Raw genomic sequence first — 16935 nt, 5'->3', positions numbered from 1 at the left:
ACTAATCATATATCTACACACAATTATCTCTTCCATCATAGAAACTATTTCAACACTTAGTTTTATCAATGCCTATTAATTTGTGCATTTGGCTGTGCAACATCCAATCTTCACCTGAAAGTGTTCCTTCAGTCCCATCATTATCTATATCCACCCCACAAATGCCAAGCATAGAATTATGGGCTCCAAATCCACTTCCAATATTCCTGTCTGAAGCCAAAATACTGCAGATGCTAGAAATTTAAATTAAAAACAGAATTTTTCTGATGATAGGTCGGGGCCGGGATTCTCTCTTCTGGGGACTAAGTCCCCACGCCGGCGGGAAAACCGGCGCCAACCACTCGTGTCAAGAGCCCCCGAAAGTGCGGAATTCTCTTCTCCACGCGGCCATGTCGGAGGCCGACAGGGGCCGGTGCGGAAGGAAGAAGTGCCCCCACAAAACAAGCCCGCCCGCAGATTGATGGGCCCCGATCGCGGGCCAGGCCACCGTGGAGGTCCCCCCTCCCGGGGTCGGATCCCCCCGCGCCTCCCTGAGGACAACCCCCGCCGACTTACCTGCCAGATCCCGCCGTGAGTTGAGTGATTCACGCCGGCGGGACTGGCCAAAAATGGACGGCCGCCCGGCCCATCGGGGTCCGGACCGGTGTGGCGGGAATCCCGCCCCCGCCCGAAAAACGGCACCAGAGAATACAGCAGCCGGCGTCGGTGCGGGATCCGCGCCCCCCCCCCCCCCACCCGGGATTCTCCGACCCAGCGAATCCCGCCCCACAGACCTGAAACGTTCACTTTGTTTCCCTTTCCACAGATGCTACCAAACCTGCCGAGTATTCCTGGCATTTTTTGTTGTGCTTCCAATTTTTCTGTAATGTGGAACACCCATTTCACATGGGTATCATTATGATTGGGAAGATCGTTGATAACTGGAAAATGTCATGTTATTAATAAGGCCTAAATCGCTGGCTTTGAAAGCAGACCAAGGCAGGCCAGCAGCACGGTTCGATTCCCGTAACAGCCTCCCCGAACGGCGCCAGAATGTGGCGACTAGGGGCTTTTCATAGTAACTTCATTTGAAGCCTACTTGTGACAATAAGCGATTTTCATTCATAACAGTGGAAAATGGGAAGAGAATAATAGTTGACTGGATTTGCTGAACCAGATCCTTTTCAAAGTCCCTGTTGTTTCACAGTTCGATACATTGTGGAAAACCCAGGCTGTTGAAATTTGCACAACAGCCTGTGGGCTGTGGGCTACAACTTCTTTGATGCCTTCAAAGAAAGTAATTGCTCAATTATGTCACCTATATAATGCTGCTAATCTTCCTATTTAGCCAGCTAATCGAACAAATTGCTTTCCAATTTTATTCTTGGGCTAACTCTGTCAATGAAGCGATATACATGGAGCTGTCAATGAAGCGATATACATGGAGCGAGTGACACATGTAAAAAAAGTAGACAGTGGGAAAAACAGATGAAGGTTGCAAAGAGAGTGTGAATAATTTACAAAGAACTGAAAAGCTGTGACTGGGTTATGGGTCCTTATTAAATTCGGGTATTTTAAAAAAGAATTAAAATTGGTACTCTAATATTGAATCATAAAGATGGCTGCTTCATGCATTCCAAGTGAATTGTTTCATTGTTAATTGGTTCAATATACAGAGATAATTCATTGTTGTTTCAAACAATGAACATTTAAAATGTTTGTTTGAACAATATTTGTTTGCACAATATCTGCTTTGGAATACATAAATTAAAAAATATATATGTTTTACATAGTCATTTTATACAAATATATAAACTAAAGAAAAATAAACTAATCTACACAACATACCCTTCAATTAAAGTGTATTTGACCTTCGAGGTGCAAAAATTCCATTGTCCCTGAGCCACATCAAGGCACTACGTGGCATTGCCAACCTCCAACCCAACAGGACTCCGAGCAACCAACGAGACTAAGGCAAGGACATCTGCTCCTGCATTGTCCGCAACTCCGGCACATCAGAAACACCAAATATAGCCGCTAAAGGACAGTGCTCCAACCCAATGTTCAGGATCGCCGCCATGGTGCTAAAAAAGGAGGCCCAAAAATCCACAAGCTTGGGACAGGACCGGAACATGTGAGTGTCATTAGCAGGGTCCCTAGAGCAGCGTTCGCACCTATCCTCAACCTCCGCAAAGAAATGACTCATTCTGACTTTAGTAATGATGTGGAGATACCGGCGTTGGACTGGCGGTGAGCACAGTAAGAAGTCTTACAACACCAGGTTAAAGTTCATCAGGTTTGTTTCGATGTCACAAGCTTTCGGAGCGCTGCTCCTTCCTCAGGTGAATGAAGAGGTATGTTCCAGAAACATATATATAGACAGATTCAAAGATGCCAGACAATGCTTGGAATGCGAGCATTAGCAGGTGATTAAATCTTTACAGATCCAGAGATGGGGGAACCCCTGGTTAAAGAGGTGTGAATTGTGTCAAGCCAGGACAGTTGGTAGGATTTCGCAGGCCAGATGGTGGGGGATGAATGTATTGCGACATGAATCCCAGGTCCCGGTTGAGGCAGCACTCGTGTGCGGAACTTGGTTATAAGCTTCTGCTCGGCGATTCTGCGTTGTCGCGTGTCCTGAAGGCCGCCTTGGAGAACGCTTACCCGTAGATCAGAGGCTGAATGCCCTTGATTGCTGAAGTTGCCATCCCCGACTGGAAGGGAACATTCCTGCCTGGTGATTGTCGCGCGATGTCCGATCATTCGTTGTCGCAGCGTCTGCATGGTTTCGCCAATGTACCACGCTTCGGAACATCCTTTCCTGCAGCGTATGAGTCGCACGACTATGTACCGCGTACCTGGTGGGTGGTGTTCTCACGTGTAATGGTGGTATCCATGTCGATGATCTGGCACGTCTTGCAGAGATTGCCATGGCAGGATTGTGTGGTGTCGTGGTCACTGTTCTGAAGGCTGGGTAGTTTGCTGCAAACAATGGGTTGTTTGAGGTTGCGCGGTTGTTCGAAGGCAGGTAGTGGGGGTGTGGGGATGACCTTGGCAAGATGTTCACCTTCATTGATGACGTGTTGAAGGCTGTGAAGAAGAGGTCGTAGTTTCTCCGCTACGGGAAAGTACTGGACGACGAAGGGTATTCTGTCGGTTGTGTCCCATGTTTGTCTTCTGAGGAAGTCGGTGCGGTTTTTTGCTGTGGCGCGTTGGAACTGTCGATCGAAGTGTCGAGCGCCATATCCCGTTCGTACGAGGGCATCTTTCAACGTCTGTAGATGTCTGTTACGCTCCGCCTTGTCTGAGCAGATCCTATGTATACGGAGAGCTTGTGCATAGGGGATGGCTTCTTTAATGTGTTTAGGGTGGAAGCTGGAGAAGTGGAGCATCGTGAGGGTGTCCGTGGGTTTGCGGTAAAGCGAAGTGCTGAGGTGACCGTCCTTGATGGAGACGAGTGTGTCCAAGAATGCAACTGATTTTGGAGAGTAGTCCATGGTGAGCCTGATGGTTGGATGGAACTTTGATGTCATCGTGTAGTCGTTTCAGTGATTCTTCGCCGTGGGTCCAAAGGAAAAAAATGTCATCGATGTATCTGGTGTATAACGTCGGTTGAAGGTCCTGTGCGGTGAGTAGGTCTTGTTCAAACTTGTGCATGAAGATGTTGGCGTATTGGGGTGCGAATCTGGTCCCTATGGCTGTTCCATGCGTCTGGATGAAGAACTTGTTGTCGAAGGTGAAGACGTTGTGATCCAGAATGAAGCGGATGAGTTGCAGAATTGAGTCTGGAGATTGCAAATCTGCATTTAGGGTGTGGAAGGGGCTGGAAAGAACGTGTGATCTATTCCTGGAGGGCGGTTTGCTAGCCTGGAAGAACTGAAAGAGAAATTCGGGCTCAGACTAGGTACCTCTAGATTCAGCATTTTGTTACACGAATCGGTGGCACTGCTATCTTGGTTGCTGGAGAGGGTCCTTTCCTGTCGGGGTCGGAAGGTGCACCCTAAACACTACCTTCAGCTGGATCAGACTCAACCTCACACACGATGATGTGGTGTTCACCATCTGAAGGGCCTCACTCTACACCACCTCCTCCAATTTGGCCTTCACCCCCTCCGCTGAAACTGAAACCTCCCCCAAAATCCTTCCATATATACCAGACGTAATACCCTCTTCCGACCCCGACAGGAAAGGATCCTGTCCAGCAAGGAAGACAGCAGTGCCACTGGAATCATTCATGTAACAAAATGTTGAATCTGGAGGTACCTAGTCCGAGCCCGAATTTCTCTTTCAGTTCTTGTAGGCTAGCAAACCGCCCCTCCAGGAATAGATCACACGCTCTTTCCAGCCCCTTCCACACCCTAAATGCAGATTCCAACTTTTCCGGCTCGACCAGGTGGTTAACACAAATAAGGGCCAGGCTTGACACTGACCCCAGTTTGAAATGCTGATGGAGTTACGTCCATATTTTTAAAGTGGAGACAACAACCGGGTTTAACGAGTACTTTGCCAGAGCAAATGGAAGAAAGGCCATCACCAGTACCCCCAAACTGGACTCTCTACATGGCCTGGGGCCTCACATCACCCCAACACCTTCTCCGCGTTAGCAGCCCAGTAATAAAATATCAAATTTGGCAGCGCAAGACTGTTTATTCCTCTATGGAGCACCCCTCCGAATCCTCAGAGTTGTTCCGCCCATATGAAGCCTGATGTAAGCCGCTCAAAGCCCCGAAAAAATGACTTGGGTAGAAATGTCAGAAGACACTGAGATACGAACAGGAATCTTGGCAAAATATTCATCTTATTGATTGAACCCTACCCACCAAGGACATTGGGAGGCTGTTCCACCTTTGCAGGTCAGCTTTGACCCTACCCACAAGGCTGGAAGAATTCAATTTACAAAACTGAGCCCAATCCCGAGCCACCTGGACTCCCAAATACCGAAAGCTAGTCTCGGCCAGGCAGAAAGGTAGTCCCCCGAAACTGGCTCCCATCCCTGGAGTGCTGACCAAAAAATACTCTCTCTCTCTCTCTCTCTAAATTTAATTTGTATTCCGAGAAGGAGCCAAAGCTCTTCAGTATACTCATTGTGTCTCTCAGAGCTGACCCCGGGTCCCTCGCGTATAACGAAAGATCATCTGCACAAAGGGAAACTCTGTGTTCCATCCTACCCCAAACTATCCCGCTCCACTGGGTTTGAGGCCTCCAGGGCAATGGCTCAATCGCGATCATGACCAGAAGGGGAGACACAGGCCACCCCTGCCTCATCCCCCAAACGCTGGCTGAAAGAATCACGTACAACAAACGGACCCATGACACATACCCAGGGCCAAACCCAAACTTCTCCAAAACCACAAAGAGGTTTCTCCACTCAATCCTCTTGAATGCTTTTTCTGCATCTGACGACACAATTATCTCGGGTTCCGGCCCAGCCGCTGGGGTGAGAAACATATTCAGAAGTCGCCTCACATTAGACGATAATTTTAAACCTTTTACAAATTCCATCTGCTTCTCTCCAACTACCTCCAGGAGACAGGATTCTAGCCTCAGTGCTAAAACTTTAGCCAGAACTTTGCGTCTATATTAAGCAATGAAATTGAGCAGTACAACCAGCATTCTGTGCGATCCTTGTCCTTTTTCAGGAGAAGGGAGATGGATTCTTGCCCAAGAATCTCAGGGAGGGAACACCGAGCCAGAATCTTTAAACATCATCATCAATAACGGAACCAGCCGGTCTGCAAATTTCTAATAAAATTCCATTGGGAATACATCCAGCCCTGGTGGCTTCCCCATCTGCATCTATCCCAACGCTGTTTGAATCTCCTCCAGACCTAAAGGTGCTTCCAGGCCTTCCCACAATTCCTCCCCCACCTTGGGGAACACCAGGCCCTGTAAAATCTCTGCCATTTCCCACTCGTCCTCTGGCAGCTCCCACCTATACTGCCTCTTGTAAAAGGCTCAATGCCCCGGTCACCTGTCCGGGACAGAAACCAGCTGACTCCCCCTGAATCCCTAACCTGGACAATCTCCTTAGAAGCCTTAGCTGGTAAGCCACGTGATGGCTGGCCTCCTCCCTCAAATTCCTCAGCTCGCACCCTGCCCTATCCATAGACAGGTCAAACTGCATTTGCCACTTCTTCCTGCAAGCCAAGAGTTCCAGATTGGGTCACTCTCATACCATCGATCCACTTCCAAGACCTCTCCCTGTCCATGTGTGTCTAATATGATATGCTCGCCCCTCTAATCACCACCTTCAAAGCCTCCCACGGAATAGACGGCGAGACCACCACATTCTCATTGAACTCTGCATATTCCCCAATAGCACTCAAAACCCTTCCACAAATCCCCATGTCCGACAAAAGCCCTACATCCAACCTCTAGCACCTGTGCTGCTTTCAACCCGTCTCCAAACTAGGTCTACCAAATGCGGAGCATGGTCAGATATTGGATGACATGGTGGTACAGTGGCGAGCACTACTGCCTCATAGGACCCGGGTTCGATTCTGACCTTGGGTCACTGTCTGTGTGGAGTTTGCACTTTCTCCCGGTGTCTGCGTGGGTTTTCTTCGGGTGCTATGGTTTCCTCCCACAGTCCAAAGATGTGCAGGTTAGATGGATTGGCCTTGATAAATTACCCCTTAGTGTGCAAAGGTTAGGTGAGGGTTACAGGGATAAGGTGGAGGAATGGGCCTAGGTAGGGTGCTCTTTCAGAGAGTCGGTGCAGAATTGATGGGCCAAATGGCCTCCTTCTGCCTCCTCCTTCACTGTAGAGATTCAGTGATTCTATGATAACCACAACCGAATATTCCGCTTTCCTCACCCAGAAGAGAAGAATCCTGGGCGCGATTCTCCGATGCCGCGCCGTTTGGGAGAATCGCCTTGGGTGTCATTTTTCACGCAACGCTGGTCTGACGCCCTCACGCGATTCACGCAAGCGGCGAGATCGGCACTATTGAGTTCTGCATGCTGCAGTCCGGTAAATCGCCCGAGACACCCAAAATGGCGATTCTCCGCTATCCCAGGTATTCTCCAGCCCGGATGGGCCGAGCGGCCTGCCCAATACGCCGGGTTCCCACTGGCGCCATCCACACCTGGTCGCTGCCAGCGGGAACAGTGAAGGAACGCTGGGGGGACGGCCTGTGGGGTGGGGAGGGGGGTTCCTGCACAGGGGGGGGGGGCCTCAAAATGGGGTCTGACCCGCGATCAGTGCCCACCACCGATCGGCGGGCCGGTCTCTCTGAAGGAGGACCTCCTTTCCTCTGCGCCCTGCAAGATCCATCCGACATCTTCTTGCGGGGCGGCCTCGGGGAGGACGACAACCACGCATGAGCGGGTGACGCCAGTTACATGGCGCCGGTCGCGTCATTTACGCGCTGCGCTTTGACACGGCGCCAAAGCCCGGCACGCGCTGACGACGCTGCTTTCGTGACACGCCCCCCGCGTTTCTCACGGCCCCGATCGTAGCCATTTTCGGGCCCTGAATCGGTCAAGATCGGGGCCTGTATCGCGCCGTCGTGAACCTCAACGGCGTTCACGACGGCGCAGACAATCACGCCCCCTATCCATGACAAAGTAATCTATCCTCGAGTACATCTTGTATACTGGCAGAGAAAACAAGAACTCCATACCCCTGGGTGTATAAACTACCATGAGTCTGCACCTCCTGTCTCCTCCATGAACGCAGAAAGCACCTTCGCCATTCTGGAGGGGGTCAATGACTTTGGCTTCGAACGATCAAGCCTCGGGTCTAATACACAGCAAAATCCCCCCTCCAGAATCAGCTGATGAGTATCTAGATCTGGCATTGCGGACAATAGCCCCCTTATAAACATTACATCATCCCAATACGGGGCACACACAAACTAAGATCACCAACGTTCCCTCCAATTTACCTGCAACCATCTTGTACCGGCTCCCCTGGTCAGCCAGGACCTTCCCCTTCTGGAAGGTAAGTTAATTGGGGCTGGTTTAGCACAGTGGGCTAAATAGCTGGCTTGTAATGTAGAACAACCAGCAGCGCGGGTTCAATTCCCGTATCGGCCCCCCCGAACAGGTACCAGAAGGTGGCGACTAGGGTCATTTTACAGTAACTTCATTGAAGCCTACTTGTGACAATAAGCTATTATTATTAGTGGACCCCCTCCCCCCACAACCACTCTCTTCCCGGGCTCTGCTATCAAAGCTTGAGTGAAAACTCTGGCTCACCCAGGCCTTCTAAAAACTTGTCTGGTCCCACACCCGCAAATGGGTTTCTTGTAAAAATACTACATCGGGCCCAAACTCTTTAAATGAGAGAACACTTGCCCTTTTCACAGGCCCCACACGTTCCAGCTGACTAACCTTGTCAGTGGGTCTCTCGCTCTTCCCCCCCCCCCCCCCCCCCCCCTTTCGGGTCAGCCATTACCACTGTGATGAATCATCTCTACATTGCAAATTCCTAGTGTCATGATATCCACATTAACATATCATGGTGCAATCACACACACACACTGATAGACAGGGAGATGGACCAACACACACACAACATCGCAGCCAATCACCAGTGAGAGCACACACACTATAAAACCGGGAACACCACAGTTCCCGCTCATTCTACCAGGAGATAGCTCAGAGCACAGAGCTCACAGCGTGCCACTCAGATATAGACCATGTGCTGAGTGCCTCACTAAGATAGTGCTAGGGCTGGGTCCACAGGTTAGCTGGTGAAGTACGAACCACAGCCAGAAGTTAATAGTTATTATTGTACAGAATAATAAAACAGAGTTGTACCATCTACAACCGCGTTGGTTCGTTTGTGTATCGGAACACCCAACACGACACCTAGGTTCTAGACCTAAGATGGCCACCAGCGCGATCCAAAGGACAAAGAGATGAGACAAAGAAAATCTCCTGGTCACTGTTTGCTCTCTGCCCCTCAAATCCCCCATCCCCCAATAGGATTACATAAATAATGTTGTTTTGTAAATAATGTAACAATGTAAAGTAATGCAAATCATTTGTTGTTTTACAATGGTCGCTCTGAGCTCCAGTGCCTTGTTCTGACATTGTTGCTCTCAGTAAGAAGCATTATGGGAAAAAAAAACAGGTAATGCAGTTCAGATAGAAAGAGTTCAAATCTGCGCAGGCAATACACTTAATTTTTTGATGTTTTGTTTCCCCCTCTCTCTTTAATTATACAATTGTTGGGGTATATGCAGACGGATACATTCCTCTATTGCTCTGTGTCATGACCAGCTGCAAATTATGTTAAAGATCTTCATCAGCAGCTAACCCATTAACACAAGTGACATAAATAGCTGCTAAATTGTATCTGTGTTGCATGTGGAGACATTTTATCATGTGTGAATGCGCTGGGCAAAACAGTGCAACTCTGCGACACAATAGCACTTAAAAATAATAATTGAGTATTTCAGCAATTTTTCAAATTAAAGAAAATTATTTGAAATGGCAAATGCTGATCCAAAACTGGAATTATGAATATTTAGTGATATTTTCCCCATTGAAATTTAACACTATTGTATGTATTTTTTCTGTAATGACCACTTATAAATACAGATTTAGTGAACCACACTCAGAGCCTTAATTGATAGGATATGTGAATCGAAGAATTGAGTGCAAAGGACATGGCAACCAATTATCTGACCCATAGTTGTGTTGCACAAAGCTACGCATCAGAATTGTAACCTCGTCAAGTTTAATTTCACTGCGCAATATTTGTCATTTGATAAATACGAAAGGCCAGAAGATGTTTATGTACATTACAAGAAGTAACATGTGATAAATGCTCATCATCCCCAGAATGCAGAGTATGTAAATGATTCCATGTGTATGAGTTAAAAGAGTCAGTATTTTTCCATTTGCTGCTGGAAGTTTAAAAAAAAAAATCAAAGCATTGCACACACTCTACCTGCTTGCAAGTGCTAACTGTAACCATGGAAACTTCCTTGCAGTGTTGCATTCTAGTGTGTCACTGTAAATTGGTTGAGTCATCTCCCACAAACTCTGTCTAAATAGCAGATTGGATTATTTTTCAAATGAGAATTATGTTAGCACAACTATTAGCCCATTGAAAAGAAATTGGTTAGCCTGGTGTTAAAATGATGCCAGCTGGAAGATGTAGGCCTTTGAATTGCTGCACTTTTTGAGGTACCACTCCTGACATAAACATAGAGATGTATGTTAAGCAGTAACAGCTCCCTGACTGCTTCAATCTCATGCTTGGAGAGTACTTACAGCCCAAACACATCTCCATGATATTAGAGCTTGGATTCTAATGTGGAGCAGCCAATTTCCCTCACATCCACTGACTTGTACAGTTTTGTACTGCATTGAGCAAGCAATAGGTTTTCTCGGCAGCTGGTCAAACAGAATTGTGATCAGTTTGTAGGCAGTAATAATGGAAATCACTTGGTAACTACGTATTTGCTTCTAACAATAGAGATTTAGGCTGGAATTCTCTAGCTGTCGGGATTCACTTTTCCCGCTGGCAGCGCGTCCCCGCCAGTGGGTTTCGCGGCTGTGTGGGGTTGTTTCAATAACACATTCCATTGACAAGCGGCGGGAGGATAATAATAATAATCTTTATTATTGTCACAAGTAGGCTTACATTAACATTGCAATGAAGTTACTGTGAAGAGGACCTGGTCGCCACATTCCGGCACCTGTTCGGGTACACTGAGGAAGAATTCAGAATGTCCAATTCACCTAACAGCATGTTTTCAGGACTTGTGGGGGGGAAACCAGAGCACTTGGAGGAAACTCACGCAGACATGGGGAGAACGTGCAGACTCCGCACAGACGGTGATCCAAGCGGGAATTGAACCTGGGGCCCTGGCATTGTGAAACAATAGTGCTAACCACTGTGCTACCGTGCCGTCACCAGCGAATGGCACTTTTGTAAGGGCCCCGAAGAATCCAGCACGAGTTTTAAGGATACAAAATAATAACGTTTATTTACTATAACAATATATACATAACAGTAGCAGTAACGTCCCTTGCTACCTTCTCCTTCCTCCTGGTTCCTGGACTGGCCAGCTTATTTATAGTAGGAGTTTCTCCGCCCCCCTCATTGGGGAAGTTCATACTCCCATAGGATTGTGGGATAGTCATTAGTCCCCAGCCAATCGTCAGTAGGCAGGTTATAACAGGCACACAAATAGAATCCCACCGCCAGTGAATGGCACACAGCTGAGAAATACCCGGCTGGGGGAGTGGAGAATCCCGCCCTTGGCAACTATATTGTAAAGGAGAGGTAGTTACTCCTAAGCTGATGGCCAATTTAAGATGACCAATTCAACACCTTAGTCAAGAAAGGTTAGCATCTAGTTACTAATTAATCCCTTCTCAATAAGGAAGCAAATCTACTTTTAAAGATGTAGACAAATTGAACTTTGGTCAGGCAATGAAGATTTTATTTCCTTGATTCAGTTGGCTCATGCCATTCAGATATAGATTATATAATATTTTCTTTGCTAATTACATAATTTATGAGGTTACCATGTTAATGGTAGGAACAGAGTGGGGCCAACTATAATTCCTTAAAAGGTCCCAATAATAGATGTTTTGATGAGAACATTATTGATCTGGTGTTTCTGTGGCATGAAAATGTCAAGCTCGGTTCAGCAATGGGCGAGCTAAACCTGAAGAGGTCAAATTCCTCATGAACCTGGAATACCAACGTGTCATGAGTTGACACTCCCAGCGAAGAACACTGAACTTTGCTAACTTGGGGAATAAGTAGGCAGAAAATAATGACATTTGCACCCACAGTTCCAGAAGGGCACTTCACGCGCACCCCTCTATACTGGAAGTGCTGATCATGGAGTCAGTTCTGTCACCGCCACTTAAAGATTTTAGAAATGTTGAGAGCTATGACTGCAATTTTGTGCTCACCAAAAAGTTCCCTTTTGGGAGATTTTGTATATCCAATTCTGACAGCCATATAATATATTGCATTTTTTATGTAGCTCGTTCCAAACCTTGACGTTGGGAACTCTGTATTTATATTTTGTTAGTGTTTTATCAGTGGTGGCATACATCTATTGCAAACTGATGGAAATAGGGACACCCACCCTGTTTCAGTTCCTTCCTGTGCTGTGGATTTGTGATTGTACTTACAGTCCCAAGGTATCAGAGGTAGGGTTTTACGCTACATCAGAAATAAAGAATTAAAATGAGGATAGCAACACTAGAGAAAAAAGCAGCACTAATGAGAACAAAAAGCATTTGCAATTGTGATGTTAATGAAGAATTTTTAAAAACCTTTACAAGGTGCTGCAATTCTGGTGTAATGGATGCATATTTGATTATCAGTGAATTATCCATGATTTTTTTGTCCATTAATGTTGATGGACAGAACTTGAGTAGTACACCCAACATTATCTGGGATGCGCTCGCTATGTGTGAAGACATGCACCCTCTATTGTCTTAGTGGGAGAGTTTGTTAAAGTATAATAAAACATCTGTACATGCAATATTGAATTCATGTGTATCACATTCAGTTAATCATGCAGCACATTGCTAGTGAAATTTAGAACAAACTTTGCTCTCCAGAATCCGTTTTGGCATATGGGTTATGCAGTTATTAATCTGCAACCTTACACACATGTAAACATGTGTGCATGTGTGTGTCCTTCCAGAGTCTGCCAAACTTTCCCCCCATGTTGGATAGCAGAAATAAATTACCCACATACCCTTCTCCCTTGCGTAAGTTGCTTTTGGCAATGTCCGAGATTTTGCAGTCAGCAGTTAGAGAATGACACTCTCCATTCGTTACACTTGCAGGTGCCCACAGACTTTCCATGGAATTTTACTGTGGCACTTTCTATAGGGAATCTGCGACCTGTGTGAATAAGGCAAGCCACTCTGACTGAAGAATCCTTACTCAGACATATGGGGTGCAAATTCTATCTCTGCATGAGAAGTCATCTCCCTCCCAGTAGTGCGCGCAATGCTACCAACCACTTCTGACACCATGCTCCCAGCATGAGGAAGCTTCAGGCAGGCTTTGCCTGCATACCCAGAAGCAGCTGTACAGGTACTATCCATTGTCCACATTGGAGCATGGAAATTCATTGTATGAATTTGTACATTGCTCACCAAAGGTTTGGCATTCAGCTGCAAGAGAGCTCAGCACTGGCATAAGTCTTAAGGGTCTGTTACGAATATGAAATTTATTTTTTCGGTCAGCTTGGTTCACTCAAGGTAAACTGGAGAAGTGAAGGAAGTCAAGTGACCTATTATGAATTCTGTTCAACAGCAAGTTTGGTTGGCTTTGTTGCCAAAGGTTAAAGAGGGGGGAGAATTGGACATGTTGCTTCATTGGGAAGATGGTGCAAGATATTCATATCTGTAAAAAATGACCAGGGCAATTATGGGTACAGTGGATAGATTGTTAGTCTCCAAGTCACAGGGAGAGATTAGCAATGCCAGGTTTTGTAAACAGCAATACGTTAAAATATCTGTTTAACTCCATTGTAGAGTGGCATTGGGGAGGGGAGGGGGGGTGGTTGGAAGATAATTATCAGCCAGTTTTGCATGCCGCCACCAGCGTTGGATGCAAAACCAATGTTTTTGCTGCCTGGGAGGGACCGGAGCATGATAATCAAATTGGTGCAGGGCGTGAATTTCTGCCGGACACCCAATTCTCCACCCGATCGCGATTTGCAGTTCTGGTGTTGCGAGTCGCAGAATCCAGCCCCATGTTTCTGAGGGTTTAAATGAGGTTGAAAGATTCACCTAACTTTGGGAAGGATATCTGCAGTAACCCACACTATGAAAGTCAGTACAGGAATTAGAAGTTAGCCAGCTGGAAAAGGAAAAAGAAAGCAAACCATCGGTAGCAACTTTGAACTGGCTCCTGGAGAGTGATGTGTCCAACTAAGGGACGGAATAAAATGTAACCATGGATGGGGATTTCTGGTCATTTTAATGGGGATATTTTCTGTAGTTTACAGTTTAAGTTGCATACTGAATGCAGACAACATTCGACAATGTTGCTTTTAGTTTTGTTTACAGTAAAATCCCTTAATTTTGTTTGGTGTTATCCTTCCAGTCAACCACTTGAAATTAGAGTAGCTTTCTAAGTTATTTGTGTAATAGAACATAGAATCCCTGCAGTGCGGGAGGAGGTCATTCAGCCCATCGAGTCTGTACCGACCCTCCAAGAGCACCCCACCTATACCCACTCCTCTGCCCTAACTCCATCTAACCTGCACATCTTTGGACACCTAAGGGGCAATTTAGAATGGCCAATCAACGTAACCTGCACATGAAATGAAAATGAAATGAATGAATGAAAAATTGTTTATTGTTTATTGTCACAAGTAGGCTTCAATGAAGTTACTGTGAAAAGCCCCTAGTCGCCACATTCCGGCACCTGTTCGGGGAGGCTGGTACGGGAATTGAACCATGCTGCTGACCTGCTTTGGTTTGCTTTACAAGCCAGCGATTTAGCCCAGTGTGCTAAACCAGCCCCTTTGGACCGTGGAAAGAAACCGGAGTACCCGGAGGAAACCCACGCTGTCACGGGGAGAAAGTGCAAACTCCACACAGGCAGTCACCCAAGGCAGTAATCGAACCCGGGTCTCTGGCGCTGTGAGGCAGCAGTGCTAACTACTGTACCACTGTCCTGCCCTCTACTGGGATCGTAATAGGGCAGTTACGCAACTTGCAGCTGAGGTGATGTTTAAGGACTCCTGCTGTTGCAAAGTGTCTGGAAGTGCTATATGTTGTGGTGAGTTTCTGGATTTGGCAGGGTGCAGTTGCATCCTCATATTCCGATACAGGCTGCAATAGGTATGGGACCTGCACTTCCAGCGCCTTTGGGTCTGAAAGATAACAAGAGATGGAACAGAGGCTGTGGAAAGGGCAGGCTTTGTCTGAAGCTTTGTCCTGTTGGAACCAGACTCACCCATGCTGTTTGGCAATGACAGGAAATTGACTGGCCTGGCAGGCATAGTACCCCCACATTTTCATGTGAATGCCAAGTGAGCTGGCAAACAAACCATTCTTTGGGTCATTTTCCCATTTCTGTGGAAGTACACAGACTTGAAACATTTACTATGTCTCCATCTCCACCGACCCTGTCTGAGCTGCTGATTATTTCCAGCTCTTTCTGCTTTTATTTCCGATTTCCAGCATTATTTTCCTTTTGAATCCTTTCCCCTGGCCTGGCTGCAGTGCACTCACGCCACATGTAGCCCCCACTCCTATAATGGTCTTGAAGGTATGTGCAATGCAAATATCTGATCCGGTGGTTGCAAATGTCAAAACGGGTGATGGGGCTTCTATCAGTGCTGTGTTATTCGTCCTTGGACCATTGTGCAGGTGGCAGTTCCTGTGTACCTGAAAGTAGAAAATCAGAAATGAATAAGTTGGAGTGAAAGAAGGTGGAGGTTGGGGAAGGTGGTGGTAATGGTGGAGGGTGTGTGGTAAGATAAAAGTCCTTGTCACACTATCGGCAGCTTGCTCATCATGTCAGGCAACGGGGATGAGGTAAGCTGGGAGTTGAGAAGGGTGCCTGGTAGTGATGCCAGAATCCCCGGGCATTATCACAGCCAGCCCCATGATGCTCAGTGTCATCTCCTCTGTAGAATTCCGGAGGTGCAGGCATCCTTGAACCAACATCAGTTCTGCTGTCTGCCACCTTAATGTGCAAGAGAGAGAGGGAATAATGTCAGTGATAGTATTGCCATGTGTTTGAGTGGTGTGGCTTCCTCAGTTAAATAGCTGCAAGAATGTGGAGGAAACAAGAGGTGGGTGTGAGGGTGACAGCATTGCTAAGTGTGTAAGGGTGAAGTGAAATATTGGAATGTTAGGCTTGTGGCTTGAGTCCTGATGAGTGATGGGGCTATGGTCCATTGAGTAGTGAGAGGCTGGTAAAGTGATGGGTAGGAGACATTATGTATTCCTTGACCACCTATGAAAGGGCATTAAATATCTTGTGGCACTGCTGCCGGGTGCTCAACTTCAGCCTACCAGTAGAATTGACCTTACTTGCACCCAATCCATTCTTAAAGTTGTCTTTAAGGACCTCAATTGAAGCATGGTGATTCTCCTTCTGTCACCTCCACTACTATACCTCTGGCACTGCATTTGTCACCTCCCTACCACATCTCCCTCTCCCCAGCTCAGGAACTGGTGTTCCATTTTCCTTGTTTCGAATGACAGTAATAGTATTCAGTGCAGCGTCCCTTTAAGAGGGCAGACTACCTTTAAGAGCTGAAACATTGGTGTAGCCAGTCTATCAGCACAGATCTGTTTGCTTCCCAGTTGAACACCGAGAATTTTCATAGAATTTACAGTGCAGAAGGAGGCCATTCGGCCCATCGAGTCTGCACCGGCTCTTGGAAAGAGCACCCTACCCAAGGTCAACACCTCCACCCTATCCCCATAACCCAGTAACCCCACCCAACATTAAGGGCAATTTTGGACACTAAGGGCAATCTATCATGGCCAATCCACCTAACCTGCACATCTTTGGACTGTGGGAGGAAACCGGAGCACTCGGAGGAAACCCACGCACACACTGGGAGGATGTGCAGACTCCACAAAGCCAGTGACCCAAGCCAGAATCGAACCTGGGACCCTAGAGCTGTGAAGCAATTGTGCTATCCACAATGCTACCGTGCTGCCAGCAGTATGGGAGTGGCTCAGCTCTATACTTCAATCATGGAAATGAGGTGGTAGCATTGCATTTGCATCCTGTCCACCTGCAATGGAACTGGCTCAGGCAACTCCGAAATAGTGACTGCCACACTCAATTAATGGCACAGACAAAATGTTAGTCTACAGAGTTTACACCAAACCGTGTAAGGTAGCATATTTAATTCAATATAAAATCACGCACAGAAAGTGAAATAAGGAAAAAAGTGAGAAAATCTTAAAAATCTAAATTCCTCACTTTAAAAATTTTTCAATGATAATTAAAATCTGTGAAAATGAGATTGCACACGTACA

General features: G+C 46.7%; 1 protein-coding gene and 1 long non-coding RNA gene across 7 annotated transcripts in view; one reads left to right on the top strand and one right to left on the bottom strand.

Annotated features, from left to right (window-relative positions):
- ptprea (protein tyrosine phosphatase receptor type Ea) overlaps positions 1-16935 on the top strand; it is a 452659-nt gene that overhangs the window by 21980 nt on the left and 413744 nt on the right. The window lies entirely within an intron of this gene.
- Positions 1-16935, bottom strand: part of LOC140393128 (uncharacterized) — a 190072-nt gene that overhangs the window by 20184 nt on the left and 152953 nt on the right. Inside the window, exon 3 of the long non-coding RNA XR_011935507.1 lies at positions 12669-12817. This is a non-coding gene — a long non-coding RNA (uncharacterized lncRNA). The remainder of the gene's footprint in view (positions 1-12668; positions 12818-16935) is intronic.

The sequence above is a fragment of the Scyliorhinus torazame genome, chromosome 16 (genome assembly GCF_047496885.1).
Source record: "Scyliorhinus torazame isolate Kashiwa2021f chromosome 16, sScyTor2.1, whole genome shotgun sequence".
Taxonomy (NCBI): Eukaryota; Metazoa; Chordata; class Chondrichthyes; order Carcharhiniformes; family Scyliorhinidae; genus Scyliorhinus; species Scyliorhinus torazame.
The sequence above is the reverse complement of the archived record's forward strand: the minus strand, read 5'-3'. Positions and strand labels throughout refer to the sequence as shown.